The 8,988-nt window shown below is 43.5% G+C and overlaps 2 pseudogenes; both read right to left on the bottom strand.

Annotated features, from left to right (window-relative positions):
• Positions 1-3,659: 3,659 nt before the first annotated feature.
• LOC119293556 lies at positions 3,660-4,299 on the bottom strand (annotated as a pseudogene).
• A 3,131-nt stretch (positions 4,300-7,430) lies between these two features.
• Positions 7,431-8,704, bottom strand: LOC119292629 (annotated as a pseudogene).
• Between the last annotated feature and the right edge of the window lie 284 nt (positions 8,705-8,988).

Here is an 8,988-nt window from a genome sequence, read left to right as displayed (position 1 = left end):
ATAAAGGGAAAATTAGCTAGTTCAGCAGGTTTGGACCCGGGTGAATCAGTTCAGTGAAGGAAGGGAGCCTAAACTTAAGGCTTTTCCAAGCCTTGCCGATAGGCGCCTCATGGCTTGCTCAGTTCGCTCGCGGAGTTCTTAGATCAGTAGATCTGGATAGAGTCTCGCTCATAAAGGAAGAGTAGCGCGCTAGCGCGGCTCGCTTCGCTTTTCGACGCGGAGCTCGCTGCTATCTTTTTAGCTTCAAAACTACAGGGCGTGCGTTAGCACTACGGCTTTTCAGCCTCCCTTTGCTGGTTCCGAACTATCACTGATCCCAGAGATCAACCTTCAAACCTTTTTATTTGAATCTCAGGAAGGCTTTCTCGGGGAGAAAGCTGGTTGGGGAACTGCTAAACCACCTAAAAGAAAAAGAGGAGACTGACTCTGACCTTTCAAAGCCCTATCTCATCTGGTTGATAGTAGAATGTACGTACGATGATACCATGGACATAAACGAGGTCGAGCATATCTTTAATGATTTCAAACTAAAGCGTACCTAAAGCCTGCCCTGGATATGAAAAAGGGATTTGAGCCAGAAGAAGATTAGGATCTATCACCAGATGAGGAAATGGAAACAACTAAGTATTAGTTAGGTTTAGGTTCAGGAAATGGAAATGGTAACAGCGGCCCAAAAATGGTAAGGTTTTCTTTTCAAAGAAAAAGGAACGCAAAAGTTTTGCGAAATTCTTATCTTTCGGCTTTTTAAAGAAGATAGGCCATTACAAAAACAAGGTATAACAGTCGACTTTCCTATCAGGATTTTACAACCTGAATACCAAGGGACCACTATTAGAAGAGAGCATAATAAGTAAATGCCGACGCCATCTTTGACTTTTTGGATGGTCGGCGGCGCCATAAACTCGATAACCAGCACCGCGGAGTCAAGAAATTCAACTAAATAGAATCCTAAAACAATCTTATTCGAGCACACATGGGACCCACAGCAATGAAATTCACACAAGCGGCAATCATCCGAGGAGAGAATGGAGAAGGGAAATATACTTGAAATTGTTTTTTTCCGAATGAAAAAGCCTTTGGCAAACTCCTTGCAAATCTGTTTTTGCCGGGCACAATAGACATATCTGCTCAGTCACAACATAAGGAACCCCCAATGTTCCTCAAAGCCTACCCGGCCTGACAGCTTTAGTTGAATGATCTGATCCCGAAGCAAGCTTTCTACTTAAATTGCTATGACTGGCCAACTAATGATAGGACTACCTATCTTGATGCTTTGAATCTGTATTCAGAGCTTTTTTCCAACTACCGGGACTACTAATTTCAAGTACAAAGCTCTCCTATGAATATGCTACTGCTCTTACTTTCTACCTGAATCCGAGCATTGAAGCAAGCTCTTTATCGCGCCATAACCGAGTCTCTCCTTGCAGCTCTGACCAATCCACCCGTCATTGCAAATAACTGCTCCTTACTCTTTGATTGTATGTCCATTTTTGCTTGATGTCTGGCTCACCGGATCTGGTACATGAAAAAGCCATTCCTTTTCGCTTTCCTTCAACCACTCAGTATACTTTTTGACTGGAAGAGTCAAGCGAAAGCAATTAGTTTAGAAGGAAGAGGAAGACCTAGGGGGCTTACGTCCTCATTTCACTCCTTTTGCTCCTGCGAGACACGACTCAACTACTTTTTACAATTGACAGGGTAGCCCGGAGGTCAGATGAAGGGTCTTCCCCATAAAGATAGATTAGTACTTGGAAGGTTCAGATGAAGGAAGGGCTGAAACAAGGCAAAAACTATTCAATGGGGTAAATAAATATGAGCAATCCGTGAGAATAGCAAACCCCTATCTCTTAAAAAGAAGAAGATAGATAGGTCCATGAGTTGAGACAGAGAAGTTCTAACTAATCAAGTAGGAGTTTACCCACGAGAGTCAGAGGCTGCATCATCAAAGGGGTATAGAAATAATTCAGAACCACTATGGCCTGAAGCGAAGGGCGGGAACGAACGGAATCAATATGTTCCAATTTATCCAGAGTAAGGACAGCAGCTGAGAAGGGACAAAAAATAGCGTAGACAAAAGGTAGGACCAGATCATGCGAAGAGCTCTTCACCCTATTGATTAGGAATCTCGATCAGAAACCACCAGGCCATGTCTCCCGATAAAAGATGATCCCCACAATGGATGTCAGGCCTTGGCTTTATAAAGTCTGATTGGATCCGCACTAGAGGATAAGAATACAGATAGGCTGACTAAGAAGATCTTCAAATTGTCTTACCTGAAAAGATGAGTTATTCAAAGGAATACCTGAAGAATAGAATAGAATAGAATAAACACATGGCACAGCTGGGTGCTAGAATAGTAGTTGATAGAAGTTCTAGTCACTTAAAAAAAATAACCACTGCTTAACTTAATTAGATCGATGAAGATAAGCAAGCGGGTTCGGGCAGTTAGTCCTATTTGAAGGTAAGAAGTTCAGGTAGTAAGGGCTAGGTTTATATAGGGGCTATATTTTTGATAAACATATGGTCTTGCTCATTTCTCATCAAGGAATGGAGATTGGGTTGGTGGTTGGAAGGGGGATTCAGTAAACTGACCTTGGCCAGCAAGCAGAAAAAGGACTGACGTCTTGGGGCGCGCTAGAGCGCGTACTCTTCTTCTGCGAGACTCCATCCAAATCCACCACTTACTTGTTGGTTGGTGTTCCATTCTGTTATCTTAGACTATGCTGCCTTCTTCAATTCCATTCTTCGTCTCCCTAGTCAAAGTCTTCTTGCTGGCCCAACCCAACATGCATTTTAGAGTGCCGTGCCAGGGCGATAGGCGCTCCGCCAGTCACGCATGATCGCTAGAGCCTTTCTTGGCTATGTAAATATAGGGCCGGAATAAGTGCAAGATCCTCAACAAAATGGATTAAGGTGGGCTTCGGATTTTCATAATTTTTTTCTATCTTTTCATCAAGTTCTTGTTTGATCTGTCGCTATTATCACAATATCCCTCCTTTTAGGGTTAATGCTATCAATGGTGAATCGATCATTCGCTATCCTTTTTTTTAGAAGAGCTTTTTTGAATGGAAGAAAAGTAGTGAAACCCGCGATGGCTATTGAATAACCTCCTTTGATTTTTTTATAATAAACCCTTTGACCTTTTTCTTCATTCGCCAAATCTTCTTCAGTTCTATCCAAGCTCGGTTTTGTCTGAATCTTTGTGGAAGAAGAAGCCGTTCGCCAGCCGCTACATCCAGGGATCCCACAAAATCATTAAACCTGGCAGCTGCTCGCTCTTTGATCAGTGATTCACTGGCCACTAGATCGATGAAGAATCTCTCAAAAATCCGCTTTTTGATCAGTGACTCACCAGCCACTACATTCTTGGATCCCACCTTATTCTCAAACCTGGTGGCTCGCTTGATTGGCAGTCCTGTAAGCTCATCTTGCATACAAATTTTGGGGGTACCAGGGCCTGCATCGACCAAGAACATTTCTTCCCTTAAGCGTGAGCGTAAAACTGAAGATTGTGAGGCGTTTCCACTACATAATAAGAAACTAGAATTAGATCTTGGAAATGATCGACTCCAATAGATGCTCATCATAAGCTTTTTTTTCCTCCTATTCCTATTGATCAGAAGTATCCAGCAGCGCCACGCCAGAGTGACTTCCGAAGCGCTACGGATGGGACGAAATCCGGCAGCCAGTTGCTGGCTCTGAATAACCAGCCCAGCAAGAAGCTAAATTCTTCCATAACATAACATAACGGGGCGGGGTTGTGCGCGAGCCGAGTGACGTAGGTGCACAAGAGTACTTCGCGCCACAACCATCTCTTTTTTATAGGTTCTACGGACCGATGCCTCCTGCTTCATCTGGTAAAAAAGAGTCATAGATATGCCTGTAATTAGAAGGAAGAACCGCCATAAAAATCTTCCTCGTGTATCGTCTATAGCGGAACTATGAACGGGAGCTAGCAATCCGGACCGTATTGAAAAGGTTCCTAAGACACAGCATGGAAGAGTCAAAATATTCAGAAGCGAGGTCCAAGAATGAAGAGGGGTAGAATTACTGAATGAATACGAGCTGTGGCTAATACCCGAGGCATAAAAGACGCATTTTCTACGGGATCCCGAAACCACCAGCCACCCCGACCTAATTCATGATGAGCCCACCAACTTCCTGGCGAGATGCCTACGGTTAAAAACAACCGACATGTCAAGATCCAAATTCAAATTGGTTCCTGGTCCTGGTCAGAGACCACCGTGTTCGCGCCGGCGGTCCAACAAAGAGGCGAAGTAGTGGTGTCTTACTTTCCATTACGAACGACACGCTTCGCCTGCTCCCTCCCCGTGTCCATTAGCGCTCCTGTCCAGAGCGAAGAGAAGGCGAAAAAGCGCCGCCGAAGCTGCATGAGCAGGCTTCTATTGCTACGCAACAATAGAGCAGGCGCGCCGCCCACAAAATGTTTGAATGATCGGGTAAAGAGCGAGCTTCTTATATGGGATCCGACGCATCCAGAAGAGCGAAGCCGCGTTCCATTCTTTTCGGCGGCATCCTTCCGCATTGGCGGCGAGTGGAGTGCCACAATCCCATTCATCATTTTTGATCTACATAACCCAAAGCCCATAGCACTAGCGACATCTCCGGCATAAATGCAAGGAGGATGTATAGCTGATATAGGATCTTGTGGAACTGGATTTGATTCTGCAAGGGGTTCGGTACGAACGAAGAAATTTCGAACAAAAGGATCGGAACTCGCTGATAGGAAAGGAGAGAAAAACAAAGCAATGCCAAGAGCTCCGTCAATATGCTGTTCATTGATAGACGAAGCTCTCTCTTTTTCATCTCGTGCCAGATGTAACAAAAGATTAGGCCTTTTTCCTTATCGCGAACCACGGGAGCGCCCAGCGCCCAGAAGAGCAAAGCTCATTTTCAAAACAGGGTCAAGCGGCGCATTAAAAAGGGCTGTCCTGTTAAAAGGATGCTTACTTTGCGAACGAAGTTCAGAATCAACAAGGGTTCTCCGAACGAAGGGAGTGTACAACTGGGGCGCAGCCCAACTTTTTTGTTGGAGAGATAGAATGGAGTTCTTCATGAAGTTCGAGACAAAGGAAAAAATCAAATTTCTCTATAGCCTCTTCGTTTTGAGACATTATGGCTTTGGGGTCGACCCCGGTAACAAAAAAGGAATCCATAAAAACTGGGGATCCAACACCATGATAAAATACTACCCTCATGATTAGACCATGTCCCTGAAATTTGATAAAAAAAAAGGTGCTGTAGCGGTTAATACGTTGTAATTAGATAAGTTATTTGGAATATGACGGAACGAAAGACCAAGAAAAGGAAGAAGAATGCACCAAAATGCAAGTGCTGCACCAAACGCTGGTGGTTGTTTCTTGTTGTAAGTGAATGCAATGAAAAGACCCGGAAATAACGAATAATGAGAAAATTCATTTATAGACATTTCGTGCTCATTTCAAAATTTATGCTTAGTTATTCCCATCATCCGGTAACCACAGGATGATCCCAATCTCCTTTTAGGAATAGATCTTTTTGATATGTCTCAGTCTCAGCGGCAAGGAAGAGAAAATGCATCGAGTTGTTTATCAAGAAAGTGGACGAGCATGGCGGTCCCTATATCTCTGAGGGGTGTACCACTTTTTTTTCAAGTCAGCTTAAGAGGTTCAAAAGAGAAAGTCACTCTCCTTATTCTTGGCTAGTGGAATGGAAGCAAGACTCTTTCCTATCCACTTTGCCGAGGGGAGAGAACTCAAAGATAACTCAAGCTAGACAGAAAGGTGCAAAAGTCCAGAGTTTCTTAAGGATCATGTAAGCAAGTAGGTTAAGATTGTCATTTAGCTTCAATTTCTTCAGTCTCACAAGTGGGTCCGCATGCAACAAAAGAAATTGTATTTTCCTATTACTCCGACCTTGCCCTGAAAGGATAAGTAAATTGGATAAGTGCGAGAGCTAGACTGACTGTTGGTCCAATGCTAGTGGAGGATTCAGACTGAGGACCCCCTGTGGCGGCTACTCATAAGAAGATGAAGGATTGAAAGAGGACTGATCACCCCTCTGATTTGTGATCTTTTAATAGAAAGAAAAAACCTTCTCTCAGACTTAAAGGTAAATGAAAGCAGGATTTTTTTTCTCTCCTCTAAGCTAGCAGCAAGTCAAGTAATCTAAGAATGCTGCCCCCAATCTGTAGCTGACGACGAACTCAACTCATAAGCTTTTTTTGAACCAAGGACCTGTTGTAGAAATGAAAAACCACCCACTAGCAGAGGCTGGAACAACCCATAGAAGTGTAGGGGCTGCTTCAACCAGGCGTACCCATATCCATTGATTTACCTCCTCTAGAGAGTATTGAACTTTGTGACAAATAGGTTATAGTTGCACTCCTTAACTCCCTATTCGCGAGATATAAAAGCTAGCTAGTAAGAAGACTTTCCCTTCTTTTCTGGGAGGGTGAGAACTTGAAAGACTGGCAGAGAAAAGGAAGAAAAGCGGCTAATGCTATCTAAACGATTATTTCAAAGTTTACCAAGTTCGATCGTTCACGAGACAGGGGACTCTTTTAAATAAGACAATGTATGGCTGCGAATAAGTCTATTCGGCAAGTCATAGAGAAGGACTGGATATAAGCTATTCCCCGGTTCTTCATTGGATCCTTTTAGTTTAATATTACTTTTTGGAAGCAATCTCATAATAATATGTATTAGGGACAGCATTTAGGATAGCAAAAGCATTTTTGGAGCAAGAGGGATTACCTTCCAGATTCTTTTGTGATACCCTCTGTGTCACCTTCTCCTGGATGGTCAGCCCAGTGTCCTGAATCCTTGAGCTCTTCCTCATGGCTTTGACTGGTGACTTACATTTCATCTTATTTGCAGCTCTCTTGGTCCTTGGATATGATGTCTTATGCCACTCTCCTTGGTGGCTATTCTCCACCATCTCAGTCCCCTCTGAGGTCAGCTAAATCTGATCAGTGGCTGTCTCTACCTAATCCACCAAGTGTGTACAAGACAAGATCTTTGTCTGTCACAGGTTCTCCTACTGCTGCAAGTTGATCAGACTGGAATTTGATCCTGTGCAGATAATCTTGAGCAGTCTGGGATCCTCTCTTGATCGTTTGGATCTGAATACGCAGCTCAATTATTTGAGCATTTGTCATACAGCCAAGACTTCCGGTTTTTTTCAGGTTTTCTCCCTTTTCTACGAAGGTTTGCTGCTCCGCCTGCACCAGTGAATTATTCTATTCTTCTCCTTTGGTTCAGTCTCTGGGGAAATCAGAATTCACCATTGAATCCTGTGGATCAGCTCCCTTACATAATAATACTTCACTGTATCAGCTACGAGGGGAAAATCTGAAAGACAGAGGATAGAGAGTGAGAGAAAGAGTGTGAGACTTGCGCCGCTCTCCATTTCGAGGGGATTTCGACGATTCTGGGGTGATTGAACTATTTCTTTACCTGTTCAATTTCTAACGAATCAAGATATCCTCTTGTTCCGGTATAAATAGTAGCTATCTGCTCTTCCACTGGGAGAGGATTTGCTTGGGATTGTTTAAGCAATTCCCTTAATCGTCGACCCCTTGCCAATTGATTCTGACTTGTTTTATCAAGAGCAGAGGCGAATAATAGGCTTGTCACTCTGCGAATTGAGCTAGTTCCAATTTGGATTTGCCAGCTACTTGTTTCATGGCTTTAATTTGAGCCGCGGATCCTACTCTGGAAACTGAAATACCCACATTAATAGCGGGTCGAATTCTGGCATGGAATAGATCCGCAGATAAGAATATTTGTCCATCTGTAATGGAGATTACATTAGTAGGAATATAGGCGGAAACGTCTCCAGATTGAGTCTCAACTATTGGTAAAGCGGTCATACTTCCTTCGCCTAAAAGAGAATTTAATTTCGCGGCTCTTTCTAAAAGGCGTGAATGCAAATAAAAAACATCCCCTGGATAAGCCTCACGGCCGGGACTTAATAGAAGGGACATTTGGCGATAAGCTTGTGCCTGTTTGAAGAGATCATCATAAATTATTAAAGTATGCCATTCGCGGTACATAAAATACTCAGCCAGGGCTGCTCCCGTATAAGGAGCGAGGTATTGTAATGTAGCAGGTGAATCCGCCATTTCAGCTACTACAATAGTGTATTCCATGGACCCCTCCTCATGGAAAGTAGTTACTACTTGAGCTACGGAGGATGCTCTTTGACCGATAGCTACATAAACACATATTACACCTTGCCCTTTTTTCTCTAGAATTGTATCTGTGGCTACTGCTGTTTTGCCAGTCTGTCTGTCCCCAATAATGAACTCTCGCTGACCGCGCCCTATTGGTATCATCGAATCGATAGCAATAAGCCCTGTTTGAAGAGGTTCGTATACGGAACGCGTGGAAATTCTACTTGGAGCAGGAGATTCAATTAAGCAAGATTCGGAAGCTACAATTTCGCCTCTCCCATCAATAGGTTTAGCCAGAGCATTTATAACACGACCCAAGTTATATACGCTCACGGGTATCTGAGCAATTCTTCCTGTTGCTTTTACAAAACTTCCCTCTTGATGCTAAACCATAGCTCTAACTGAGTAAAATTCCACAATTTCTAAGAACGATATGCTTTTTTGCATTTTCCACTGTGAAAGCTTCTCTCAATCCCTCCCTAGTCCTTTCTTTCCTAGGCACAGGCTTACCTGGTTGACCGCCCACATTCATTCATTGTTCGTTCTGTTGTGGAATCGAACCACAGAGCTAGCGCAATTGGGATTTAGAGTCCCATGCATGAAACTAAAGAGGATTTTTAGTCCTCTGCTCTACCAGCCAGAACCTAGAAGGACACTTCACACCCGATTTGACACAGCTAGACTGGAAACACTGCTTGTCAAGAGCACAGACCCCAGTATAGAATACTTTTTTGAGTATGTTGGTAAGGTCCGGTCATCCGCTTCTGTGCTTGCACTTCTGCGTAACTAGGGGTGCAAGTCCAGTACAGCGT

Source organism: Triticum dicoccoides, chromosome 4B (genome assembly GCF_002162155.2).
Source record: "Triticum dicoccoides isolate Atlit2015 ecotype Zavitan chromosome 4B, WEW_v2.0, whole genome shotgun sequence".
Lineage (NCBI taxonomy): Eukaryota > Viridiplantae > Streptophyta > Magnoliopsida > Poales > Poaceae > Triticum > Triticum dicoccoides.
The sequence above is the reverse complement of the archived record's forward strand: the minus strand, read 5'-3'. Positions and strand labels throughout refer to the sequence as shown.